This window comes from Pinus tabuliformis, chromosome 2_2 (genome assembly GCF_031772625.1).
Source record: "Pinus tabuliformis cultivar Carrire ecotype Pingquan chromosome 2_2, CPIR1, whole genome shotgun sequence".
Taxonomy (NCBI): domain Eukaryota; kingdom Viridiplantae; phylum Streptophyta; class Pinopsida; order Pinales; family Pinaceae; genus Pinus; species Pinus tabuliformis.
In genome coordinates, this window is record NC_142300.1 from 874,896,779 (window position 1) to 874,909,870 (window position 13,092).

A 13,092-nucleotide genomic window follows, 5' to 3' on the forward strand; every position below is an offset into this window, starting at 1 on the left:
GCTGAAAGGTTGTGCCTATGTTCACGAGCCCAAATGGAATTTGTCTCTATGTGAACATACCCCACATGGTAAGGAAGGTAGTTTTGACTCAGTCAGGTTTTGCTACCAGAACCTGGTTATATACTGAAAGCCCATCAAGTAAGGAAAACATCTCTGCCCCAGATACTGTATGTAAAATATGCTCCATAGATGACACATGGTAATTTTATTTGTCCGAGGCATGATTTAAGTTTCGGAAATCAATGCACAAGCGGATCTCCATGGAATTCTTACATATAGGAACAAGGTTCGAAACCCATGTGGAATGAAAAACTCTGTATATGATCCATGCATCCAACAACTTGGTCAAATCTTTCTATACCAGGGGTTCAAGTGACAGATGTACTTTCCTCAACTTCTGCTAAAATGGCTTGACCCCTTCTTTGATTTGAATCACATGTTGGACTATTCACATGTCGTACATTTTCAGATTGCCATATGTCCACGTGAACACATCCCGGTACTGTTTGAACATCTGGACAAAGGATTGTTGCTCTTGATGTGTGAAACATGTACCGATATTGATGAACATCAGATCTTGTTATGTTCCCAGGTTTATCTATCCATGCATCATGGTGGAGCTCTTGGTTTTGATGTTCCTTGGCCCCTGAAAGCGATTTTGCAAGTCATAGATATTTTCTAAAGATAGCACACCCTTGGGGATGAGGTTTTCTTTCTTGTCATCAGCCCCAGCTTGGAGAGACTACTCATGCTCGTCTGCATCAATTGTTGCATCTTTGAATACATTAATGTTGGCCATGAAGTGCAGTATCTGTTGATCATCGTAGAAAACACGTAGATTAGTTATGTTATCAGGGACAAAAGGCTTATACAAAATTTCAACAGTAAATCTACCCCCATGTTGTGACATCCTTGAAGTTGTGTTTGCTAAAGCATTGGAAATTGCATTATGCGTTCATGGCACAATAGTGATATTAAATTCTTGGAAGTTAAACATTGGTTGCCATACCTCTTCATGGTAACTTTTGAGATGAGGTGATAAATATTGTATGGTGTTGCATACCTGTCGTACCACAATTTCTGAATCACCTACCACTTTCAGCGTAGAAATGTTGAGTTTGATGGCCTTTTGCAAGCCCAACATGAGTGCTTCATATGCAGAAATGTTGTTCATGCACTCGAACTCCAAGAAGATCGAGATCAAATGTTTCCTTTGTTTTGGGTCAATCAAGACACACCTAGATCTATAACCATCGCGCATTTTTGATCCGTCAAACTACATGGTCCACAACTCATCTATACATGGACCATTCGACACACTTGTCCTACTTCTACTGCTATTACTACTACTGCTACTACAGTTAGAGTGTGTTGTACATGTTTCATTTCCATTAGTTGGGCAAGAAAGGAGACCCATCTATGTGTCTGGTGGGGTTGGAGTTGGTTGTGCGATATAATACCCTAGCATTGTTTCTAAGAGGCAGCTGCCAAATATGAGCTCTGCGAAGGCCAATGGTTCATTCTCACCATTGATGGGAGTGATGTTGTGTCGCATGTATCTCTCGGATAACACTCAGATCTGATTTCTTTTTTCCTGGTATGGAATCTACAAGTGTGACCAGTCTATAGCAAAGTATCCATTCAACTTGCTAGACTAGTCTCTGTTGAGCAGTAAGCCATATGCTTCTAGTATGTACACAACAACAATGTTTATGCATTGGTGAACTCCGCCGTCATGAGATAAATGGATGATCACATCCCGAAGTTCACCAATGGCTGGTACAGATGCCCACTCAAGTTGGATGATCTGCGCAAATGTCCTATGTCATTTCACATTGATTTTCTTGGCGATGGAGAGTCGCATGACGTTGGTTGATGTGCTAGAATTAACCAAACAGTTATGAACATTGCAGTTAAAGATTTTGAATGAAAGAAAGAATGGAGGGAAAAAAAAGTTTGCTTCTTCCATCTGGAGTGTGTTGAGCACAATTGTGAGTGAAGTGGGATATGTTCTCTCTCCATTGCTAGTAGATTCTGTGATGTTTGCAAATGTTTTCCCCAGTGCATGCAACAGAATATCCCGCTAACTTTGAATCTTAGATAACTTGAACAAACATATGTTTGTTCGCGTTTTCTTGATGTCTTCCACATTGTTGTAGTCAAGAGTGGGTAGACTCACCAAAACATTCAGGGTCAGACTCGTGTTTGTACTACCTGACAAAGTGTTCTACAGTTTACTTCTCATGGATGTAATTTTGTCTGTTGCTGTCTTTCGAGGCTTGCTTTGTCTTTTCTGCTTTTGGATGCCTGGTAGATCAACCTTCCTCAATAGTTCAAGATTTTCTCATTTCCCCAATTGTAGGGGGAGCCCTTTGACTTCTGAGATTATATCGACCATTTTTCTTTTGGGGCTGCTTCTCGATGTTTGTTTTCTACACTGCTTGCTAGCACTAATACATATTTATTACATGCCGAATGTTCGGTGCCTCATCAGTTGCAGCATCTTCGTCATTGTCCGTCTCTCGGTTGGCACTGCGTACTGCTGACTACGTTTAGTACCAGGTTGCATACTAGTTCTGCAACTCGTTTACAATTTGAACAAGACCCGTCTCGGTGATCATCTCTATGGAATCAACAAAATTCATCTTTCGCACATTGTTCTATCTAGAAAACGGAGATGGATCTCTGTGTAGTTTTAGCTTGGAAGTTGTTGCTACCTTATGACATGCTTCCTTTCTATTGTTTGGAAGGTCAGCTGCTCGCATATGTGTCGATCATTCATTGTTTCAACTCAAACGCCTCTGTTTCAAGTTCTTGACAAGATGAGTAAGGGCTTCAATGTCACTTTCTTTATTTTCTTTACCCTTGGTTGCTAAAGGCCTAGGATTTCCTACTCGCATATCTAGATTCTTTCACTGATTGAACATCCTTGATGACTCCAATGGTGTGCAAGTTTTTCTCTATAACGATTGACTTTTCACAATTTTCTAGTAGTGTTGGTTTTGTAGCTCGCTTGACGAATTATGCAATCTTAGTTGGTAGTGCAGACTTATAGTAGTCTACAATGATGGAGTAATGAGGTTTCGTGTCCACTACAAACTTGTTCAATATGCGCAAAAACCTCTTATTGAAATCCTTTACCTTTTCTTTTGCCTCCATCTTCAGACTACCCAACTCTTTGAGCAACATGGTCAGGGTCTTGTAAATAACAAATTTTTCCAGAAACATGCATTTGAACATACCCAAGTTATGGATGGAGTTGACAGGAAGGATGTGATACCATATTGTTGCGTGGCCATTCAAGGCACATGGAAACAGTCTCCATGCAACAATGTCATACTCTACCTCGAGTGTGTGTAGATATAGATAGAAGTTGTCCAAGTGATCTTCTGCCTTCACTGCTCTGTCAAGGTCATACTTTGTGAGCATTCTCTCTGAATGCTTTGGCATCTTGTGTAAAGCACCTGGGAGAGCCAATGGTCCTCGAGTCATCGATTCCAAGTTTTGGTGAGCCATGTCTTCTTCTTCTTCGTCCTCCTCCTCTTCTTCAGAGTCTAACGGTTCCGGCTCTGAGTCTGTTGGTTCTTCTTTGCCTCCACCTCCTCCGCTACCTTCCCCTCTGCCCCTTATATAAGAATCTAAGCCAAAGATCATGAGGGTGTCTCATTATCCCTGTTGGAAGACTAGAGCTTCCTCTCCATTCTCAACAGATTATGTCATACCTTCGAGTGTGGCTATAAGTGCTTCTTCTACCAATGATACAACAACTTCTATGGGAGTGGTCTTTGCCTTCCTTGATGCATATGGAAGATGTTGTATATCTGGGATCAGTCTGACTGCCTTTGCAAACTAACAGGTGATGGGACAGACAAAGCAGAGGTGCTGTTATGAATTTTCATGTTCACGTCTATGAGGTGAGGAGTAACCAACTTCAGATTTGCGTGTAGGTGAGAGGAAGTGTGAGTTATTTCCTTGACCAAATGATTGATGAGTGGGGGTGAGAGGAAATTCAGTCAAAAAACTGGTGACCCTCCTTCTAGCTCTAGAAATGTTGACAGTGTTGGACCCACCAACATTCAGGGGATCTCCCCGGAGTGAAGTCTGAATTAGACCTCACACCATTTGGTCTAGGAGTCCCATCTGGTATGATGGTCTGGTTGCCTTTATCTTAAAGGTTTTCCTTAGCCCTTGCTTTTCAGCACATGAGAGTGGTCTGCTTTGTCTTCGAACAATGAGGTTCGCGTGCCTGGTGAGTGCTTAGTGTTACTTGTGTCAAGTTTCTTTCACCGCGGAGGGAGAGGGTGGAAGTAAGTCTCAATTCGAAAGGGAATAGTCCCAACTCTGTCAGAGAGACACAATACAATAGGACATGCGCAGCTTTCAGTGGAGTAGTCCACACAGATGAGGCTGTCACAAACACACAATGAATGGATAACACGTACAACACCCACCAGAATAGTCCACATGAGTGTGAAATTGGTTATAAAAAGTTTATGAGAATGGTTATGTCAAGTTTCCAGTAGGATATCCCACACAGGTGAGACAATGTTAACAACTTATACAACACATTTTCATAAGCATATGTAATAGAACAACAAAAATAGTTCAGCTATCTTAACAAAGGTTAAAGAAACATGCATTACAGGCATCCAAAGAATAGTCTTACAAAAGAATACAATACATGTGTGAAAACGTGTTGGCATGTTATCAGGCTTTCTAAATTAAGAGAAAGTTCCAAGACACATCAGTATACCATTACATCACTAACCCTGATAGTGGGGCATTGGAGCCAGTGCTCGCTCCACATAGAAAAAACTACAGACTCTCAAGGCTATGTGGGAGGAGCCAAGGTGAAAATTCATTTCCATGTACAAATGAGGGGTATTTATAGCCAAGGGTGAAATTTACCTTTGTGATTTTTCAACTTCCCTTATGATTTTTTGACTTACATGACTCTTCAACTTTACATGTGGGTCTCTTGGACTTCCATGTTACATTAGATTGATTATAACAGTATGGCCCATAGTAGTGATGTGGCCGAGATGACTCATGACATGAATCAACACAATAGAGCCGGTATGTTCATACTTTTGGTGATGTCCATGTCAAGCTACAATGTTGCTGAGTGAGAATGTGCTCTTGGTGTATCATAGCTTCACATCCACATAGAAAGGTGTGAAGAGTCTTTGATGGTCTTAGTGTTCACTTGACATTGCACGTGCATGTCTCTCCTTCACTTGAACTTGGCATGCTCTAATTGTTCATCTATTTGTGAATAAGTTGCTTGGCATGCATTACATGTTCATCCTTGTCATCATTGAGCCATGTCTCATCCATCTACCTGTATCTGCAATCACTCATGATGAAATAACATCAAATCCGGAAATCTCCTAGTCTACCATGATGCATTATCTTTCATTTTCAGATGTAGGTGACCTGGAGAGAGGAAAAAGCTCATAAATTGCGCAGAGCACATTTTAGGTTAGGATGCAGGCTTTGGGCACTATCAATGAAAATTGTGTAGAGGTCACTAGGAGGCTAAGATGGGAAGTCTGGATCAACAGTGATTGTGTGTGGGATCTGTCTCAGCCGAAGGGAATATATGTGCATTTTTTCCATGGAGACACTGTAGGCAACAAGTTGACACTCATAGTGAAAACTGCCCAGATTCTTTGGCGAGGCTGGGAGCGGCTGTTGGAGGCTACTGGCCAAAACTGCGCAGAGCTAGGAGGCTGGCCTGTAGGATATTTCTCTGCAGTTTCTGGGCTGAATGGGAAGTTGGATAGCTGGGAGGCAGGCCATGAAAACTGTGCAGTTTTAAGGAGGAGCAGTAGGCTGGCAGACAGGGTGATTGGTTGACAAAACTTAGTATGCAAGTTTTTAGGACAATGCAGTGACAGGTAGCGGGTGTCTATCTGACATGTTTGCGAAATTTCTCTAGTCAGCGGAAGCAAACATGTTTGGTAGCGTCTAGGCAATCCTTTGGAGGAGTGAGCTCTGGGGTCACTGCCCGATCAAACTCTCTAGTTGACCAGTTGAAGGGTTGATGGCTTTGCTTGGGGGCAACGCAGATTGAGATGGTTTGGTGATAAACTTCTACATTTTTCTAGGTGACAGTGAGTCATGTCAACTCTAGGATTGTGTAGTGCAGACTGCCTGGGAGGTAGCCTCAAGCTCTGTGTAATTCTGGGTAGTAGTACATGATCATTGAGAGCTGAGACTGCATAGCACAGCTTAGTGGAGGTGCAGTTGTTGGGGTTGGTCTGGTCGACAGAGTTTCAACAAAATCACTAAGTGTGTGAACGAGTGAACTTGTGCATACATGACCTTGCGAACACACAATCAACATGACTCGATGACAAGACACCTCAAATCAACAAGACAACATACACACATGGTGACTGACCGACGGGTGTGAGTGACAAGAATGACACTTGTGATAGATCGTTGAGCGACCACGATGACACTTGCGCGATATTGCATACAATTTAATGTGTGATTGCGACAGATGCTTACATAGCGAATACAACTTGTACACATTAAGATGGACATTGTTCATAGCGATAACATTGTTGCAAGCATGACATTGTGACCAACAAGCTAAAATATGTTCGGTGAACGGTCAAGTGAAGAGGGTGCAAAGACTCAACACGAGCTCACGGGATGAGCCCGAGTGCTTGCAAACATCAAGGAAAAACCCAAGGAAGGCCCTAAAATTAGATGCAGGCCAAAATTTTGGAGGGTTTTCTAGCCGCTAGAACAGGACCTACTGCATCCTCGAGTATCCTTCCCAAAAAATCCTAGATCCTTTCTACAAACAACTTCAGTAGTGGCATGCAAGAAGTAGTATATCTTATTCTTTCCTATGAGAGAATATCTTATTCCCTTAACGTCAGACCTCTATTATTGGGTTATCACTTGGGACCTTCTGCATCCTCGAGTATCCTACCCAAAAAATCCTAGATCCATTCTACAAGCAACATTAGTAGTGGCACCCCAAGTACTAGTAGTTGTTTTGGATAGAAACCGTGACCCAAGGCAAGCTTCCGTAACATGAGAAGAGCGGGTACCCAATTTCGCATATCTATTCGAAGAACTAGCATGTGTAGCAGCACCTGTTATAAGATAATCATAGAAAGATCCAGGATCGACTGTTGATTTGCGTGCCTTTAGGTATCTCCTCCTTGTACATGGATATCTCTGGTTCAGGTAGAGGACTTAAAGATTACGAATATAGAGGACTAATAAAATTGCAACCATCCATGGTAGAGGGATACTGTAAAGTTGAGAAAATTGCAACCAACTAGAGTAGAGGGTTACTATAAAGATTGAGAAAATTGCAATCAACCAGTGAAGAGGGTTAACAACGAGTAAATGGTTTCATTACCTTGATCCTGTATAAGAAAAGGTTGGAACAGAGGTAAGAGCACCTATCGTAAAATATTGTCTATGTGTGCGGTAGGCAAAGCCCAAAGGTCACAAAGTTTTAAGACCCACATTTCCCAAAGATTGAAAGGAAATGGGAGCTTATTAAGCTTATACATTTATTAATGTTTTTGTAAGGAAGCTAAGAACTTTGTATTACCAAAATTGTTTTACATAAAATAAAAGCAAGGTGAACTAGCAAAGCTTGTGTTCAGAAAAGGAAATGTCTGCAAAATGCCTATCCTAGACTCAAGAAAACTTAAGAAAGACCATATTCCGATGGAAGGCAAATCAGATAGTCCCTTAGATAGTTTTTAGAGCTGGAATGGTAACATTATTAATAAAATAAATAAATGAATGTTATATAAACCTTATGATTGTACGTAACTCAATATCGCACTAACCGCAAATATGATTGCTTGAGGAATCGTAATGTTTATTCCATAGATTTTATCGATTATAATGTTTATTACGTAGGGTTGCGCAAGGATGTTTATTCCATAGATTTTATCGATTATAATGTTGTTACAGTTACATCAGCTAATGCAAGCAAAGCTATTAATTCCTTAACTTGCAAGAACCAAAAATTCAAGCCATGTTTGATTTGAATTGCCATCATATTCAATACCAAGAAAGTTACGACTTGAGTTTATTGAAAATCATGGCTTGACTTTGTATTGTTTCGATATTGAAATGAACGACTGGTCGCTTTCAATAACAACCAAATAAAAGTTCATGATTTTGAATCTATTATCCAAAGCCACACCTTTTTCTTGTTGTTTGGTGTAATATCCCATAGATTATGGAAACTAAACTTTCTATTGAAAGTCATTGGTCTAGTTTGTTTGTAGTGAAAGTCGTTGGCGTAGTTCGTTTGTACTTGTGGCTTTCATTAATAGTCGTATCTACAGTTTGTTTGTAATTATCGTCATGGCCATAAGAATCTTAAGAGGCAAACCGTTGATAGTGAAAGCTATAACCTTCCATATTAACAAAAAATCAATCGTTATATTACTATTAGCAAATTTAATGAACTTTAGTAATGTATAATTTGGTCCTGAAACCTTTAGTTTGACATTTGCATCGAACAAATTAAATTTCTTTCTATGATGTTCATGGCCTGAGTTTGTTGGTAACGAATATTATAGCTCTGGTACTGAGAAAGCAACCGAACCAATTTGAAAAATATGGATTTCAGCCTAACAAATTTCACTGCTAACAAACTCAAGAAATAATTATGGATAAATGATTTTTAATATCAAATTATAGTAAAAGTTATAGATTTCATTAAAAATATGTCATAATTTTAAATATCTTTAAAATTAAATTATAATTTAAATTACTAAATTTATGGTATAAAATGTAAGGATAATAATGTATAATTTAATATTAAAATTTCTTTTTTCATACTCAAACTATCCAATATTAAATTATTAATTTAATTATTCATAAAAACAAGATCATATATTTCTTTTTGTTGATATTGGAAATTTCAAGTTTCATTATAGTAAATATATATACAAATTTCACTGCATTTAATATAAGTAAATTCCAATTATATTTTAAACCATTACATATAACTTTAAGACTCTCAATATCAATAAACTTAAACTATAATCTAAATCAACAAACTTAAACCATAGTTTAAATTAAAAAATTGAAGTCCTCAAGTTATAGTTTAACAATGTAAAATTTAATATTTAAAAACTAATTTAACATTCATCATGTTAATCTCCTTTCAGATATTAATTTTTATTTTTATTTCGCAATATCTACATTCATCTTTATCATAACTCTCACCTCTAACTTAGTTTAACAATTTATCATAACTCTCACTTCTAACTTAGTTTAACAATTTAGATTTTCTTATGGAAAACTTTTATTTAGCATTAGTGTCATCCAAAAATTGAATAATAATTTTTAGTATTAATTTAATCAAAACGTTTCTCAACAAATAAGCATCTCCCTCTTAAGATTACACACATAAACTTGCACACAATTAAATTCTCCTTGCACAATTACAAAACCAATAGCTAATTTTCTAGCTAACCTTGGCAAAGAATCTCAGGGTTAAAATGAGCTAACAGTGCTATGATACAAATTTGATCTAAATTTTGGGAAAATATTTTAATTCTATGCAAGCTCCCTCATTAGTATTAAAATAACATGTGTTTAGGATCATCCCAAATTAATCAAAATGTGAGGAATTTTGTGTAAAGTGTTGAGTGTATTTTATGAGCAATTCATGAGGTTAATTAGCTATTTAAGACACATATACATCAAGTAAAATGTATATAATTAAAACAAAAGAACTCATAACACAATGTTGATAAAGGAGTTCACCCCTCTTGGGCTACAACTCCTTGGATCTTCTTCAATAGCTAGGCTCTCTTTGGATTAATGGTTAATTCTTTGATTACATGCACTAGAATTGCTCCAATGGATTTGAAACCTACTCCATTGGATTCAGAAGACCCAAAAACCACAAAAATGACTATCAAAGGTTCGCACTTGGACTTCAGCTGATCTAGGCTTGACCTCCTCTCTTGGTGGCCCTAGGCTTCTTTAAACTTCAACATAGAAAAGTCACGTACATAATTTCCTTTTCGCCTCTGCAACTTATTCCATTGTGTTCATAGAATCCAAATAATCTATGAATGACTATTTATAAGCCAAAATTGGTCGAAAATTGAAGAAGTTATGGTCTCTTCAATTTTCCCTAGGAAAACTCCATCAAATCTAGAGAAACTTTAGTTAACCCTACCAAATTTGTAGTGTCGGATTTGTTAGACCTGCCAAACTTCCACCAATCTAATCCACCATTAATTAAATGTTAAGTATGGGTTATTTAACGTTAAACTCCACTTAGCACATAGCATTGGCCTCTGGTTATGGGTTATGGTCATATGTGGAGAGGGATGGCCTGCGGGGCTGGCCCCTATTTCCCCGAACGCCACATTTAATAACTTTAAATAAAAAGTGTGCCCTGTATTTATTAAGAAACATGTTGTGGTATAGTGGTAAGCTACAAGTCTTGTGTGGACGAAGTCACGGGTTCAACTCCGGCCTCCCCACTATAATTTTACATGACCTTTGAGAGGGCACATGGTGGCCTCCGGGCTTGCCACGTGTTAGCCTCTCATTGGTCCACCCAAAATGCTCTAGACCAATAATATGTCGACATTTTCAAATCCTGATTGAGCCACCTATGGGAATATTTTGAGAATATTGCAAGGAATACTCTTTTTGCTAACTGGGCTATACGAATGCCTAGTCAGCATCCTGGTGAGATGTGTACCCAAAATTGCATGTTTGTCAAAATAGACAAAAGTCTCTAAATTTTTCATATGAGCTCCATTTTGAGTGAAACAAGTTGCATTGGGATCATATCACCGAGACGGATGGGTCCATTCAGTTTTTGAGTGATTCTGAGAACTTTTATTTTTGAGCAAATTTTTTTCCCTAATCGAGATTCTGATGAACATCAACAAGGACCTCTCAGGACCTGCCTTAAAGTATGGGTTAGCCAAAAAATTCGCCTTAGCCTTAGTATACTTGGTACAAAAGATTCAACATTACATTATATTACAGACCACCAACGTAACGACAAATATCAATCCCATGTGACACATTGTACATTGTGGTCGTCGTTGACTAATTCACCAAATGGGTATAAGCCATGTCGAGATATAACAATGTCATTGTAACTGCTGCAAATTTTTTCTTTAACCATGTCATAATGTGATTCGGTGTTCCCAAGGAGTCAGTATCGGATCATGGAAAACACTTTGAGAATGAGATGTTTAAGTAACTATAACAACACCTTTATTTCTGGCATGAGTTTGCTTCCACATACTACCCTCAATCCAATGGCCTGGTAGAAGTTGTCAACACACCAAGTAACACACACTTTTATCGACACCATACGAGACCCCATGCCTCCCCTTCATTCTAGACGTTTTCAAAACATCCCTCCATTACTAGGAGGTGTTCCAGGACTCTCTTCATTTAGGTGTAGAAGACACAAGAGAACGACCATTCTAGGATCTTCCTCTATCTGTGCAAATTTGATTGGGACCCCTCCTCGTCAAAGCACCCCATTCACTACCCCTCATGGGACTCCACAATCTACCACTGAGGGGACCCTTCATGCTACCTCTCAGGGTAGCCCACACAACTCCGCTCCCGAGAGTCCACCTGGTTCTCACCAGGGTAACCATCGTCATCATGAGGGTAGCCCACACAACTCCGCTCCCGAGAGTCCACCTGGTTCTCACCGGGGTAACCATCGTCATCATGTAACCCCTTTACATATAGCTTTTCAAAATAATTTTGTGATCACAGAAAATTTACAAGACCTATATTTAGCTAACCAATGACCCTATTACACATGACCAAAATTGGCCACCCATGTCCACCAAGGTCCCCTCTGATGTTCCAAAATTCGAAGGGAAAAAAGGAGAACACCCAGGAGACCATGTCATGACATTTCACCTTTGGTGTTCATACAATAGTATCACAAAATATATTATTCATCTACGACTATTTCAGCACACACTTACAGGGCTTGTCGCAAAATGGTACATAAACCAACTTTTTGGGTCACATGGGAACTCCAGTTCCGTAGCCACAACATTCCTTACATTCTTCCAACTCTCGGTCTGCTAGGAATCAGGACTGTAACTCCTAACCAATTTTAAGAAAACATTTGTTACGCAAATATCAGACCATATCCATGAGTGGAGGAAACACCATACTTTGTGCAAAGCTCATATGGAGGCCAAACTTCTCCTAGGACTCTCTCTGAGATCTCTTATGTCAGAATTCTCAAAATATGTGGAAAATTCCTCCCCAAAAACTGAGGAAGAATCCATAGTCAAAGCTCAAAAATTATATCTCATATACATGTAATCTGGATACCTCTACCATGTGCTTCCAGATTCACCTCACCTGCAAACCTTTAAACCTGAGTTACTAGACACATCTAGTGTTGCAGATAGATTAGTTAGGACCATAACCCATAATAAACCAGTGAAAACCTTCCAGTTCTCTGGAAATACACATAATGGCCAACCATATGGTGCCACACATGAAACACCCCTACCTTAAAACATAGGATGGTACCCCAACCAACCTACCCCCTACAGAATCCTGCTATGCAGGCAGGACCATACCCTCTAACGCAGGTTAGCCAATACCCTCCCCCTAGGGCAAAACCAACCCTTCCACATCTACTACTGCAACACCTACATCACATTTGAAAATCCCTCTATATTCCATAGAACCCATCCCAAAGATGGTTAAAGGACCTTTATGGTGAACTACGCAAAACTCAAACGTTGTTAACAACTCTAGCATAGTCGATGACTTAGCTCAAACTCCTTGAACTATGTCAGCATTGGAAGTTTTGCAATCATGCCCAACCCAACATAATTCCTTACTTTCTATGTTAGGAGAAATTATCTTTCTGGTTCTCATTTAATGATCTTTGACTTGGATAAAGATACCCCACGTCTTCCATCGTCCACCGCTTTTCAAATTCCACTCTCATTCTAGAATATCACCATTCACCACTCCATAGTTGATGAGCGAGCATCCACATGTATCATGTCCAAAATAGGTTGGCAAAAACTTGGATCTCTCGAACTCAAACCATCTGATATAACT